At 48.3% G+C, this 14191-nt stretch overlaps 1 protein-coding gene across 7 annotated transcripts in view; it reads left to right on the top strand.

Moving 5' to 3' along the window:
• The window catches only part of ARHGEF18 (Rho/Rac guanine nucleotide exchange factor 18), a 121312-nt gene that overhangs the window by 39017 nt on the left and 68104 nt on the right, over positions 1-14191 (top strand). The window contains exon 1 of one of the 7 annotated variants that reach the window (XM_010349538.3): positions 4322-4467. The exons of the other annotated variants lie outside the window; for them this stretch is intronic. The gene's annotated coding sequence lies outside the window, so the exon portion shown is untranslated. Of the gene's footprint in view, positions 1-4321; positions 4468-14191 lie in introns of those variants that run through there. 7 annotated transcript variants of the gene reach the window in all.

Here is a 14191-nt window from a genome sequence, read left to right as displayed (position 1 = left end):
AGCTAGGAGTCTCAGACCAGCCTGGGCAACATAGTGAGATCCTCATCTCTTAAAAAAAAAGTTTAAAAGTTAGACAGGTGTGGTGGCACTCACCTATAATACTAGCTACTCGGGAGGCTGAGATGGGCATTGCTTGAGCCCAGGGGTTCAAGGCTACAGTGAACTATGATCTGCCACTGCCCTCTGGCTGGGCCACAGAGTGAGACCCTGTCCCTAAAAAGAAAAAAATAAATGATGTGGGTAAAGGCCAGGTGCGGTGTCTCACACCTGTAATCCCAGTACATCGGGAGACCAAGGTGGGTGGATCACTTGAGTTCAGGAGTTCGAGACCAGCCTGTCCAACATGGTTAAACCCTATCTCCACTAGAAACACAAAACAATTAGCAGGGCATGGTGGTGCACGCCTGTAATTCCAAGCTACTTGGGAAGCTAAGGTGGGAGGATCCCTTGGACCCAAGAGGCAGAGGTTGCAGTGAGCTAAGATCACGCCACTGTACTCCAGCCTGGGTGACAGAGCAAGACTCCATCTTAAAAAAAAAAAAAATGATGTGGGTAGCACTTGGCTGGTACATATGGGCAATGGTATCTTGTATCGTAATCATCATCTTCCTTTTTTTTTCTTTTTTTTTTTTTCCCGAGGAGGGGAGGAAGAAAGAGGAGAGGAGAGGGAAAGGGAAGGAAGGAGGAGCCATCATCCTCTTTATTATTTTTTGTTATTGTCAATAACAAAAAATAACAAACAATAACAAAAAATAATTTTGCCAGCAAGAGACAAAGCTAACATTTAAATCACAGACCCTTGCCTCTGCAAAACTGCAAAAATAAAAATAGCAGGGCATGGTGGCTCATGCCTATAATTCCAGCACTTTGGGAGGCTAAGTCAGGTGGATCACTTGAGGTCAGGAGTTCGAGACCAGCCTGACCAACATGGAGAAACCCCATCTCTACTAAAAATACAAAATTAGCCAGGTGTGGTGGCGCATGCCTGTAACCCCAGCTACTCAGGAGGCTGAGGCAGGAAAATGGCGTGAACCCAGGAGGCGGATGTTGCAGTGAACCGAGATTGCGCCATTGCACCAGCCTGGGCAACAAGAGCGAAACTCCATCTCAAAAATAATAATAATAATAATAATAATAATTAATTAATAAAATAAGAGACCCTAACCCTGTTCTCTGACCACAACCCCCTCCCCACCTGTGTCAGGAGGCACGCAGGGGCCAGAACACCTGTGTCTTGTTCCCAGAAGGCTGAGAAAGGCCCTCCCAAGGTATAACTTGCCACATGCCTACCGGCTTTCAAAGGTATTCAAAGCCAGACGTGACTGGGCAACAGAGCAAGGTTCCATCTCAAAAAAAAAAAAAAAAAAAAAAAAAAAAAAAAAAAATCCCATGGAGGAAACAGCCTCACAGTAAGTTAAACAAACAGAACAAAGAATGAGTCACACTCCAGGTAATTAGAGAAGGTGGGTCTCCAGGATAAAGTCGGGATGCTTTTTTCAGAGAACAGACAACACATACCACGCTAGACAGTCCTGTTCCTGGCCTCGACCTTTGAGGCTCTTTATGATTCGACTCCACCTATCCCTCCATGTTTCTCTCCCACTGCTCAGGATCCCCAGACTCCACAGTCCAGCCACCTTGAAGTCTCGTAGCATTCATACTACCTTGCTCATCCAGCACTGTTCCTGGAACTCCCTCTCCTACCTAACTCTTACTCATCCTTTTAAGTCAAAGCACAGGCCCACTTCCTCCAGGAAGTCTGAATTAGGCCAGATGAGTGTCTGAATGTCTCTTAGCCCAGTTGCTCTCAGCCAAGGAAACATCTGGTGGCATTTTTTTTTCAGGACCGGGGAGCCATTGGCATCTAATAGGTAGAGGCCAGGGATGCTGCCCAACACCCTCCAATGCATAGGAGAACACCCCTGCCACCACCACTGAGAATTATCCAGCCCTAATTGTTGAAAGTGCCACGACTGAGAAAACCCTGCTCTGGGCCTAAGCTCCCTGCATCTCCTTAGCTCTTAGAGCCCCTGGCCCATGATAAAGACTCATAAATGAGGCCGGGCACGGTGGTCCATGCCTGTAATCCCAGCACTTTGGGAGGCTGAGTTGGGCCGATCACCTGAGGTCAGGAGTTTTAGACAGCCTGGCCAACATGGTGAAACCTCGACTACTAAAAGACATACAAAAATTAGCCAGGCTTGGTGGCCCACACCTGTAATCCAAGCTACTTGGGAGGCTGAGGCAGGAGGATTGTTTGAACACAGGAGGTGGAGGCTACAGTGAGCCAAGATGGTGCCACTGCACTGCAGCCTGGCACTGACAGAGCAAGACTCTGTCTCATGAAAAAAAAAAAAAAAAGAAAAGAAAAGAAAAAAAGAAGTAAGAGTCATGCCTCTAAGTCCAAAAGCCATAGCTACTCAGAGAAGGAACAGCTACCCATCCATCATAATGAAATTATGTAATTCCATGATGTAATTCCATAACCCCACGTTGGGGTTTCTGACCTCAGCTGCAGTAGGGTGCCTGATGAATTACTTCATGCATTTCTGGGACATCCAATTCCCTGAACATGTTCCTTTTCTCTGGACCATGAAGGTTGGACTTAAGCTGAAGTCTGGTCCATTTGGGGACACCACCCCCCAGCTTCTGAATGGGGGACTCTCAACAACATGTTGTGCATATTTTGAAGTTATTTGGTTTGGGGAAATCTTCTTTTCTCTAAAAGAGAGACAGGGTCATGCTAGGTTTCCCAGGCTGGTCTCAAACTCCTGAACTCAAGCAATCCTTCCTCCTCGGACTCCCAGAGTGTTAGGATTACAGGCATGAGCCATCTCGCCTGGCCATGGAGAGATCTTCTGGACCTGTCTGACCAGTCAACCTTGATGAGCTGCTCTGCTTGACTCCTGGTTACTGTTCAACTGCCCCCCCTGTGGGAGACTTGGATTAGACAGGCAGCCTCAAGGCTGGGGTGTCTGATGGCAATTGAGAGACTGCTGGTGCTCGGGGCAGCATCTTGCCTGTGTACATCTCCAAATAGCACCTGTGTGGAAGTGAATGTGTTTCAGACTCTCAGCACCTGTTTGAGGGTATCTGACAGCATCTGTATTGGGGGTACCTAGTATGCGTTTGGGAGTCACTGCTGGACCTATGTGGAGTGTCTGACATATTTTGGGGGTCGCTGGAAGCCTGTTTTCTGTATCTGATGGCAGATAGTATCTGTGTTTAGGGGATCTGATTGGTAGTGATGTTTCAGTGTCTGAGACCACCGGAGAGGTATTTGATTCATTTTTCCCAGACCGGCCTTTCTGAAGTCTATGCCGCCTCTTTTTGTTGTTGTTGTTGTTTTAAGACAAGGTCTTACTCTGTTGCCCAGACTGGAGTGCAGTGGCATGATCACAGCTTACTGCAGCCTGGACCTCCCAGGCTCAAGTTATACTCCCACCTCAGCCTCTGGAGGAGTTGGGACACAGGCAGGCGCGATTATGCCTGGTTCATTTTTAAAATGATTTGTAGAGATGGGGTCTTGCTATGTTGCCCAGACTGGTGGTCCTGAACTCCTGGGCTGCAGTGATCCTCCCGCCTCTGCCTGATGCGGCCTCTTTTTCTCAGGTGAGGGACCCTGCCCTCTACATTTCTTGGACTCTCCCCGCTAAGACTCCACTGGGGGTCCCTGCCTTAGGTACCCCCAATCCCAACACCCTCCTAGGAGCCCACTGACAACCCCTCCAAGCATCCGTTGATTCCTCCAAAACACTCCTAGCTCCACTGTCCTCCCTCAAGGTCCCCCTGACCCCACTGTCCTTGCTCAGCGTCCTCCCAACCCCGCTGTCCTTCCTCGGGGTTTTCCGAACCCCGCTGTTCTCCCTTGGGGTCCCCCCAACCCCGCTGTCCTCCCTTAGAGTCCCCCTAACTGGACTGTACCCCTCCTTGAAATCTCCCAACCCTCTGTCCTCCTCAGGACTCCCTCCCCAGCCCCGCTAATCACCCAGGCTTCCGTTAACCCCACAAAACCCCCAGTTAACCCTGCTACTCTTCTTCATCCTGGATCCCTCCAACCCCGCTGTCCCCTCAGAACCCCCAACCCTACTGATAGACAGGCTCGCATGGATCTCCCTCAAAAAGCGCCCCCAACCCCGCTGACCCGCCCCTCAAAGGACGCCCGCACCCCTGCCGCTAGCACCGTCCCGCTGCGGTGCCCGCGCCCCCTTCCAGGCGGAGCCGACGCCCACTCCTAGGTCCCCGGGAGTGCCCCGCCCTCGAGGCCGCGCCTCCTTCCGGGTTACGCCCTCTGGCCCGCCTCCGAGGCGGTGTCGCGCATGCGCCATTCTCCCTGCGCGGTTCCCCGCTTCCGGCTCCCGGCCGCTGGCGACTGTGGATCCAGGGAGGCCGGGCGGAGGCGGCGGAGGCGGCTGCGAGAGTGGCAGACCAGCGGGCGGAGAGCGGCCTGCGGGCTATCGGGCCGAGGTGAGGGCGGCGGCGGCGGGGCGGTCCCAAGGAAAACGGGGCTCAGGAGGGCGCCCTCGTTCTCTTCAGGCGGTAGCCTGTGGCGTCGGATCCCCGGGGGTGCCTGGGGCCTCCTGCCGGCTCCTGGGGGACTCCTCCAGGCAGGCAAACAGGTTCTGGGGTTCAGGCTGCTCCTTCAATGCATGGAGGCGCTACGCGGCGATTGCAGAGTGCAGAGTTGCAGACGGTGCCCGCTGGCTCCGTCCGAGCCCCAGCCAGCCCTGGGGTGCTGCGGCTTACCCTGCTCCAGGAGAGGAGAGGAGAGGTCACTCGCGCCCCAGGAGAGCCAGGGGCAGGACCAGGGATGGAGTGGAACCCACCACAATACTCAGCACCGTCGTATTTCAGGCGTCCCGGGAGAACCCTCACACCTCGGAACAGACAGCCCTCCTCGGCCGGGAGCGTTTGGGTGCAAAACTATAACTATCTGTGTCTCGGGTTTTAGTTTCTTTCTTGTGTAAGAGCTCAGCTGGTCTTTGATTGAGGACAGGAACGAGAAGCTTTCCCCTGGTCCTTGCATGATTCGTTTCGTTTTACGTTTTTAAATTTCAACTTTTATTTTAGATTGAGGGGGGACATGTGCAGGTGTGTTACCTGGATCTATTGCGTGATGCTGAGGTTTGGGGTGCGATTGATCTCGTCCCCCGGGTACTGAGCATAGTACCCAATAGTTAGTGTTTCAACCCTTGCCCTCCTTTCTCCCTCCCCAGTAGTAGAGCCCAGTTTCTGTTGCCTTCTTTGTGCCCATGAGTACCCAAGGTTTAGCTCCACTTACAAGCGTGAAAGTGCGGTATTTGATTTTCTGTTCCTGTGTTAATTCGACTAGCCCTTGAGTGTTTTGCTGTAGCTGTCTGTTCCTTAAATCTTGATTTATGGAGATTAAAGCCTGGACCACAGGGTTCAAAACATTTACCACGGAAGCAAAGCGGCCAACACAACTTTTCCCCCTTTGCCTTGTTTTCGCGGAGATGAAACTCCAGCCAGTAGCTTGGAAGGGCCCCATTCTCTTCCCGTTGACAAGAGAGAGAGTTCAGGACAGTGTGGTCAGCCCATTGGTCAAGGGATAAGTTTGGCAGGTGTCCGAGTGAATGATTAATCCTCGAGCTATAAGAAGTGTCAGGAGCGGCGGGTGCAGTGGCTCATGCCTGTAATCCCAGCACTTTGGGAGGCCGAGGCAGGTGGATCACCTGAGGTCAGGAGTTCGAGACCAGCCTGACCAACACGGAGAAACTCTTCTCTACTAAAAATACAAGTTAGCCGGGCATAGTGGCACATGCCTGTAGTCCCAGCTACTTGGGAGGCTGCGGCAGGAGAATCGCTTGAACCCAGGAGGCAGAGGTTGTGGGGAACTGAGATCGGGCCATTGCACTCCAGCCTGGGCAAAAAGAGTAAAACACTATCTCAAAAAAAAAAAAAAAAAAAAAAAAGGAAGAAGAAGTGTAAGGAGCACAGGCTTGAGGTCAGATCTGAGCTGGTTTCTGGTCCCAGTTCCACCACCTGCTAGCTGTGTAACTTCACTAAGTGTTCGTCTTCCCATCTTTAAAATGGGAATAAGGGTTGGTTGGAGTTTATATGAGATAAACTGTGTAAGGTGCATAACAGAAGCGCCTGGCATATGGCAACCTTTCCATCAGGGTTACACACCCTTTGCATATGTGAATTCTCCCAGGCCTGCATGTTTGGGTTAACATTCCAAATAATAAAGAGTTTGGAAAATCTGAGCATCTCAGATGTTTTTTGGACCAGGTCATGGTTTACGCTTTATCAGTAGTTTGCTATTTCTGTAGGTCAGCAAGCCTTTCTGAGAAAAAAAAAAAAAAGGAAGATGTTTGTTCTGGAGCAAAAAAAGACCAAACAGCCAGAAGGCATGATACATTTCATTCTTGTAAACGTTACTTTGTTTTCATTTTGGATAGCTTGTTTCACTTTTGTTTTCTTTTGAAATTAGTGTGTGATTTTACTTTTTTTTTTTTTTTTTTTTTTTTTTTTAGAGACAAGGTCTTGCTCTGTTGCCTAGACTGGAATGCAATAGCACAATCATAGCTCACAACAGCCTGGAACTGCTGGGCTCAAATAATCCTCCTGCCACAAACTCCCAAATAGCTGGGACTACAGGCACACGCCTCCATGTCTGGCTAATTTTTTTTTTAGACGGAGTTTCGCTCTTGTTACCCAGGCTGGAGTGCAATGGTGCTATCTCGGCTCACCGCAACCTCCGCCTCCTGGGTTGAGGCAATTCTCCTGCCTCAGCCTCCTGAGCTGGGATTACAGGCACGTGCCACCACGCCCAGCTAATTTTTGTATTTTTAGTAGAGACGGGGTTTCACCATGTTGACCAGGATGGTCTCGATCTCTTGACCTCGTGATCCGCCCGCCTTGGCCTCCCAAAGTGCTGGGATTACAGGCATGAGCCACTGCGCCCGGCCTGTCTGGCTAATTTTTAAAAATTTTTTGTAGTTTTTGTAGTCTTGCTATGTTGCCCAGGCTGGTCTTGAACTCCTGGGCTCAGGTGATCCTTCCACCTTGGCCTCCCAAAGTGCTAGGATTACTGACATGACCTGCTGCAGCCTATGGGTTTTTTTTTTTTTTTTTTTTTAATTGACAGAAAGCAGTGTATGTATTTATCGCATATGAAATGATGTATTCTTAAAAAATGCAAGAGGAGTGGATGTTATAAGTAGTCTCACCACAAAAATGAGAACTATGTGAACTGCTGCATTTGTTAGTAAGCTGGATTTACCCATGTCCTGCTGTATATATACTTCAAAGTGTATTTCAGTTTGCTTTTTTTTTTTTTTTTTTTTGAGACAGGGTCTCACTCTGGCACCCAGGCTGGAGTGCAGTGGCATGATCTTGGCTCACTGCAACCTCCACCTTCCAGGTTCAAGTGATTCTTCTGCCTCAGCCTCCCAAGTAGCTGGGATTACAGGCATATGCCACCATGCCTGGCTAATTTTTTGTACTTTTAGTAGAGTCAGGGTTTTGCCATGTTGGCCAGGTTAGTCTTGAACCCCTGACTTCAGGTGATCTGCCCACCTCATCCTCCAAGAGTGCTGGGATTACACCCATGAACTACGGTGCCCGACCATATTTCATTTTAAATGTTTGGGTTAACATCATACCTTAAAGAAGTTAACATCATACCTTAAAGAAGCAGAAAAGAGATGTGGGTGCCATGTCTCATGTCTGTAATCCCAAGACCCTGGGCAGATCACTTGAGGCCAGAAGTTCGAGACCCGCCGTGGCGCACGCCTGTAATCCCAGCTACTCAGGCTGAGGCAGGAGACTCACTTGAACCCAGGAAGCGGAGGTTGCAGTGAGCCAAGATGGGCACCACTGCAGTCCAGCCTGGGTGGCAGAACAAGACTCTCTCAAAAGCAAAAAAAAAGAAAAGAAATTCCTTGATTCTTTCTCTCCTTTTTGCTTAAATTGACTTGAGAATGTCCCCACTTTGAAAGGGGAAGTGGCACATACATTGTTTCAGGCGTAGCTGTGGTATAATTTTCATTTTTGTCACACAGTAGCAATTACGGCCTCAAGGCCGTTGCCTTCTGTCAGCCAGGCCCGTGGTGACTGGCTGCGCCTCCCTGGGTGTTTACCTACCACATGTTTAACATAGTTCTGATCCAGTGTCAAGGTCGCCTTCATTCTCACTCCTCCTGGGTCATGTTTCCATCTTTTCAAACTCTCTGACTTTCAAAACAGTTTTGCTGCTAGCTCTCTGAAAATAATTTAAAAGCCAAGACACCTTATATTAGGTCCAGCCAATCGCTGTTTCTCTGTTATTTGTTAGGTAAACTTTCCTTGCGCCCTGAGATAGTCAAGAGCTACCGTGTTTTGAAAACCCTCTCTCTACACGCAAAACAGTGCCCGTGGAAGCAGCTGCCTGGAGGAATTTTTTTGGAGGAGGACTGTGGCTGATCGGGCAAGGGAGGGAATAAAATAATGTTCTCTGAGAACTTTCACTGACAGCAGTTGTTCTCATTTTTATGATGCAAATTAAGTTGCATGTGAACTAAATTAAGTTTGCTTGCTTCTCTGCTTTTGTCGGGGATAGATTCATAGTTTCAGCTGAGGATAGAGTTGTATTCTGGTCATGTTCAATATGTTCGAAGTAGTAGGTACACTGATTTTCTTTTTCTTTCTTTTTTCTTTTTCTTTTTTTTTGAGATAGTTTCATTCTGTCATCCTGGCTGGAGAGCGTGGTGGATCACAACTCACTACAGCCTCCACCTCCTAGGCTCAAGCAGGGTAAGGAGCTAGGACTATAGGCGCATACCACCACGCCCAACTAATTTTTGTATTTTTGTGTGTGTGTTAGAGACAGGGTTGCCCAGGCTGGTCTCAAACTCTTGGGCTCAAGCGATTCTCCTACCTTGGTCTCCCAAAGTGTTTAGGATTATAGGTGTGAGCCACCATGAAGGGCTCGATACCCTGATTTATGGTCTCATATGTGTATGTGTGTATATATGTATATATATTCTAAAGGTTTCACTAATAGTACACATTTAACACATTGTGGATGGTTACATTTTAAATTCGTGTCACCTTTTAAATATAATATAGCAGCTTTATTGAAGTATAATTCGCAGAGCATAAAATTCACCTTTTAAAGCATATCATTCAGTGTGTTTTAGTATATTCACAGAGTTATGCAACTGTCATCAGTATTTAATTCCAGGACATCTTATCATTGTTTGTTTAAAGAGATAGGGTCTTGCTGTGTTGTCCAGGCTAAATTCAAACTCCCGGGTTCAGATGATCCTCCTGCCTCAGCCTTCTGAGTAGCTGGGACTACAAGTGTCGGCCACCATACCTGGCTCAGGTCATCTTCCTTATGGGTGGGTTTCAGGAGGAGAGAAGGTGAAAAGAGGGAGTTGGTCTGGAGAAAGTCTCAGATCGAAAATGAAAACAAAAATTGGCTGGGCACAGCGGCTCACACCTGTAATCCCAGTACTTTGGGAGGCTGAGGCAGGAGGACTATTTGAGGCCAGGAGTTCAAGATCAGCCTAGGTAACATACCAAGAATCCCATCTCTACAAAAAATTTTAAAACTAGCCAGGTATGGTGGCTCACACCTGTGGTTCCAGCTACTTAGGAAGCTGAGATGGGAGGATTGCATGGGCAACAGAGGAAGACCTTATCTCGAAATAAATAAATAAGTATTTAAAAATGAAAAGGAGTCCTGAGCAGGTACTCTGTCACTGCAGTGTGGGATGGAAGGAGGGGAGGACCATGTCAAACTACTTGGCAGGCATCTAGCACCGTCTTGCATACAGGGCCATCCTAGTGAAGTGCCGTGTATAGATACCTCTAATTTGCTGAGGTTCATTTGAAGAACAAAATTGAATTTAGAAACAAGAGTAGGTTGGGAAGTTATCCACAGTAGGGATTACCAGACTCGACAGTCCCCTTATCCAGGGTGAAATGGATAGTCCTGGACCAGATAGAATGTAGAACAAAGGATTTCAGCATCCTTGGGTGCTGGAGGCAGCAAGGGGGTCAGCTCTGTGACGCTGACAATGCCAGGTAGTGGTGACCAATGGTGTGTCCGTGTGACCCATCGTGATGTCCACTTGGGGGCTCCTAACCAATGAGGTTTTGTTTGTTTCTGAGTTAGGGTCTTGCTGGATTGCCCAGGCTGGAGTGCAGTGTCATGATCATAGCCCACTGCAGCCTCAACCTCCTGGACTCAAGTGATCCTCCCACCTCAGCCTCCCAAATAGCTGGAACCACAGGCGTAAGCCATCACACCTGGCTAATTTCTTTTATTTTTTGGAGAGACAGGGGTCTTACCATCTTGCCCAGGCTGGTCTTGAACTCCTGCGCTCAAGCGATCTGCCTGCCTTGGCTTCCCAAAGTGCTGGGATTACAGACATGAGCCATTGTACCCGTCTCTAAGAGAGATGGGAAGAAGGAAAAATTGGGACCCTCACACACTGCTGGTGGGAATATACATTGGTGCAGCTGCCTTGAGAAACAGGCACTTCCTCAAAAGCTTAACATAGGACCCAGCAATTCTGTTCCTCAGTAGATGCCTAAGAGAAATGAAAACACAGGTCTACACAAAAACTTGTACAGGAATGTTCGTAGTAGCATTATTCCAAATAGCCAGAAAGCAGAGACAACCTAAATGTCCATCTGCTGAGGAATGGATACATAAAATGTGGTCCCACCATACTGTGGAATAGTACTTGGCCATAAAAAAGAAGTTCTGATGCACAGATAAACCTAGAAAAAAACATGCTCAGTGAAAGAAGCCAGTCCCCAAAAGCTACCTGTTGTATGATTCCGTTTATGTGAAATGTATCCAAAACTGAATCCACAGGGACAAGTGGATTCATGGTTTCCAGGGGCTGGAGGTAGCGGAGTGGGGAGTGATGCCCAAGAGAACGGGGTTTCTTTTTGGGGTAATGAAGGCATTCTAAAATTGATTGTAGGCCAGGCGAAGTGGCTCACACCTGTAATCCCAGCATTTTGGGAGGCTGAGGTGGGTGGATCACAAGGTCAGGAGTTTGAGAATAGCCTGGCCAACATAGTGAAACCCTGTCTGTACTAAAAATACAAAAATTATCTGAGCATGGTGGCGTGTGCCTCTAATCCCAGCTACTCAGGAGGCCGAGGCAGGAGAATTGCTTGAACGCAGGAGGCGGAGGTTGCAGTGAGCTGAGATCCTGCCACTGCATTCCAGCCTGGGCAACAGAGCAAGACTTCGTCTCAAAATAAATAAATAAAAGTAAAATAAAGTAGATTGTGATGCTAGATGGACAACTCTGTGAATATACTAAGAACTATTGAATTGGGCCCTTTCAAAGGGTGAATTGTGTGGTATGAGAATTCTATGTCAATAAAGCAGTTACAAAGAGAGGAAGAGATGGGATGAGAACTGAAAGCACAGTGGCAATGGGACAGAATTTTAAGTTATGGTTTGAGACTGAGTAGCAGGAAGGCTGGGGGCAAAGCTAAGAGAACCCTAAAGGAAAGGGGACCAGCTTGTCCTGTAAGTGGTGTGGGGCTAGGTTATTAACATTCATCGATTACCTAATGCACAGGAGGATGGCAGCATGCTGGTCCCTGCCATGTAGGACCACGTAGGAGAAGGTTATAAAGTGTGTCTGTGCCATCCAGTGTGATGAGATAAGAGCCTCGAGGCAGATATAGCCCAGACATTACCGGGAAAGCCCTCTTGGTCAGCTGCTTCTATTTATAATTGCGATCATATAATTCACATACCATAAAATTCACCCTTTTACAGTGTACAATTCAATGTTTTGTTTTGTTTTTTTTCCAGAGTCTCACTCTGCCGCCCAGGCTGGATGGAGTGCAGTGGCACAATCTAGGCTTATTGCAACCTCCACCTCCCGGGTTCAAGCGATTCTCTGCGTCAGCCTCCCGGTAGCTGGGATGACAGGTGCCCGCCACCACGCCCAGCTAGTTTTTGTATTTTCAGTAGAGATGGGGTTTCACCATGTTGGTCAGGCTGGTCTCAAACTCTTGACCTCAGGTGATCTCCCTGCCTTGGCTTCCCAAAGGGCTAGGATTACAGGCGTGAGCCACCACACCCAGCCTATTCAGTGGTTTTTACTATGTTCACAGGTCATGCAGCTGTCACCACTATTTAATTTAGAACATTCTCATCACCCCGTAAGAAAAGCCCACACCCTTAGTTTTCACTGCCCATTCCCCTATCCTCCCAGCCCCCAGCAGCCATGACCCTATTTTCTGTCTCTAAATCTATTCTAGACTTCATGTCAATGGAATCTGATGGTATACTTCATGTATTCATGTGGCTTCTTTTACTTAGCATAACGATTGCAAGGTTCATTCACACTGTTGCCTAAAATTAGCTTTTTCTGTCTTTCTTTTTGAGATGGTCTTGCTCTGTTGCCCAGGCTGGAGCAATCATAGCTCACTGAAGCCTTGACCTCCTGGGCTCAAGCGATCCTCGCACCTCATCCTCCTGAGTAGCTGGCACTACAGGTGTGCGCCACCATGCTCAGCTAATTTTTTATTTTTATTTTTAGAGATGAAGCCTTGCTGTGTTGCCGAGGTTGGTCTTGAACTCCTGGGCTCAAGAGATCCTCCTGCTGGGTGCGGTGGCTCACACCTGTAATCCCAGCACTGTGGGAGGCCAAGGCGAGTAGATCACCTGAGGTCGGGAGTTCGAGACCAGCCTGACCAACATGGTGAAACTCCCATCTCAATTAAAAATACAAAAATTAGCCAGGCATGGTGACTGGCACCTGTAATTCCAGTTACTGGGGAGGCTGTGACAGGAGAATTGCTTAAACCTGGGAGGCAGTGGAGGTTGCAGTCAACTGAGATTGAGCCATGGCACTCCATCCTGGGCGACAGAGGGAGACTCCTCATCTCAAAAAAAAAAAGGAGAGAGATCCTCCTGCCTCAGCCTTGCAGAGTGCTGGGATTACAGGTGTGAGCCACTGCACCTGGCCTAGTTACTTGTAATCTATAAGAAGAAATTTGAAGGAATAGTAAGGGGCACCTTGCCAGAGGCAGGTACGGGCTGACCTGGGGCCGTTTCACTCAATTGACCTGACCTTGTGTGCTGACTGTTGATCCCTTCCCTGTCCTGGCTCTAGAGAGCCAGTTAGATGCTTGAGGGGCTTCTTGTACTGGGCTCTCTGTTGTCCTCTAAATACAAACTGATCTGGACAACTGTTGTCAAGTCGCAAAAAGCAGAAACAGAATTAGGTAGAAACCCAAAGGCCTTTTAGATAGATCGTGGAGCTAATCCAACCTGAAGATTCCCAGTCCTGGAGTATTTTAGCATGAGGGTAGCTTTCTGTTGTCCTGGAAGGTTTGCCCGATGGTTGGGCCTGAAGACAGTGGCTTCTAGGACTTTTTTTTGAAACAAAGTCTTGCTCTGTCACTCAGGCTGGAGTGCAATGGTGCGATCTTGGTTCACTGCAACCTCCGCCTCCTGGGATCAAGAAATTCTCTGCCTCAGCATCCCAAGTAGCTGGGATTACAGGCACCTGCCACCATGTCCAGCTAATTTTTGTATTTTTGGTAGAGACGGGGTTTCACCGTGTTGGCCAGGCTGGTCTCGAACTCCTGACCTTGTGATCTACCTGCCTCAGCCTCCCAAAGTGCTGGGATTACAGGAGTGAGCCACTGCGGCTGCTGGCTGCCTCTGGTATTCTCTTGTAGCTCCTTCAGAGGGATGCATTTTGTTTTGACCAAAAACAGAACATTTTATACCATGACCCAATGGTTATACATACTATAATGGGATGCAAAGTGTTACCAAACAGTATTCATTTTTATTGTGTGCAACAGACTTGGATGCTTTATTCTTGTTTTTATTTATTTATTTATTTATTTTTTGAGGTGGAGTCTCAGTCTTCCACTCAGGCTAGAGTGCAGTGGTGCGATCTTGGCTCACTGAAACCTCTGTCTACCAGGTTCAAGTGATTCTCCTGCCTCAGCCTCCCCAGTAGCTGGGATTATAGGTGCCCACCACTATGCCTGGCTAATTTTTTGTATTTTTAGTAGAGACAGGGTTTTGCCATGTTGGCCGGCTGGTCTCACGACCCTGACTTCAGGTGAATCACCAGGGTTCGGCCTCCTGAAGGGCTGGGATTACAGGCGTGAGCCACCGTGCCCAGCCTTCTCAGGTGTGTTCTGTCATTCTCTCTCTCTTTCTTTTATTTTGTAGAGAGGG

Source organism: Saimiri boliviensis, chromosome 14 (assembly GCF_048565385.1).
Source record: "Saimiri boliviensis isolate mSaiBol1 chromosome 14, mSaiBol1.pri, whole genome shotgun sequence".
Classification (NCBI taxonomy): domain Eukaryota; kingdom Metazoa; phylum Chordata; class Mammalia; order Primates; family Cebidae; genus Saimiri; species Saimiri boliviensis.
This window is presented reverse-complemented; position numbering and strand designations above follow the sequence as displayed.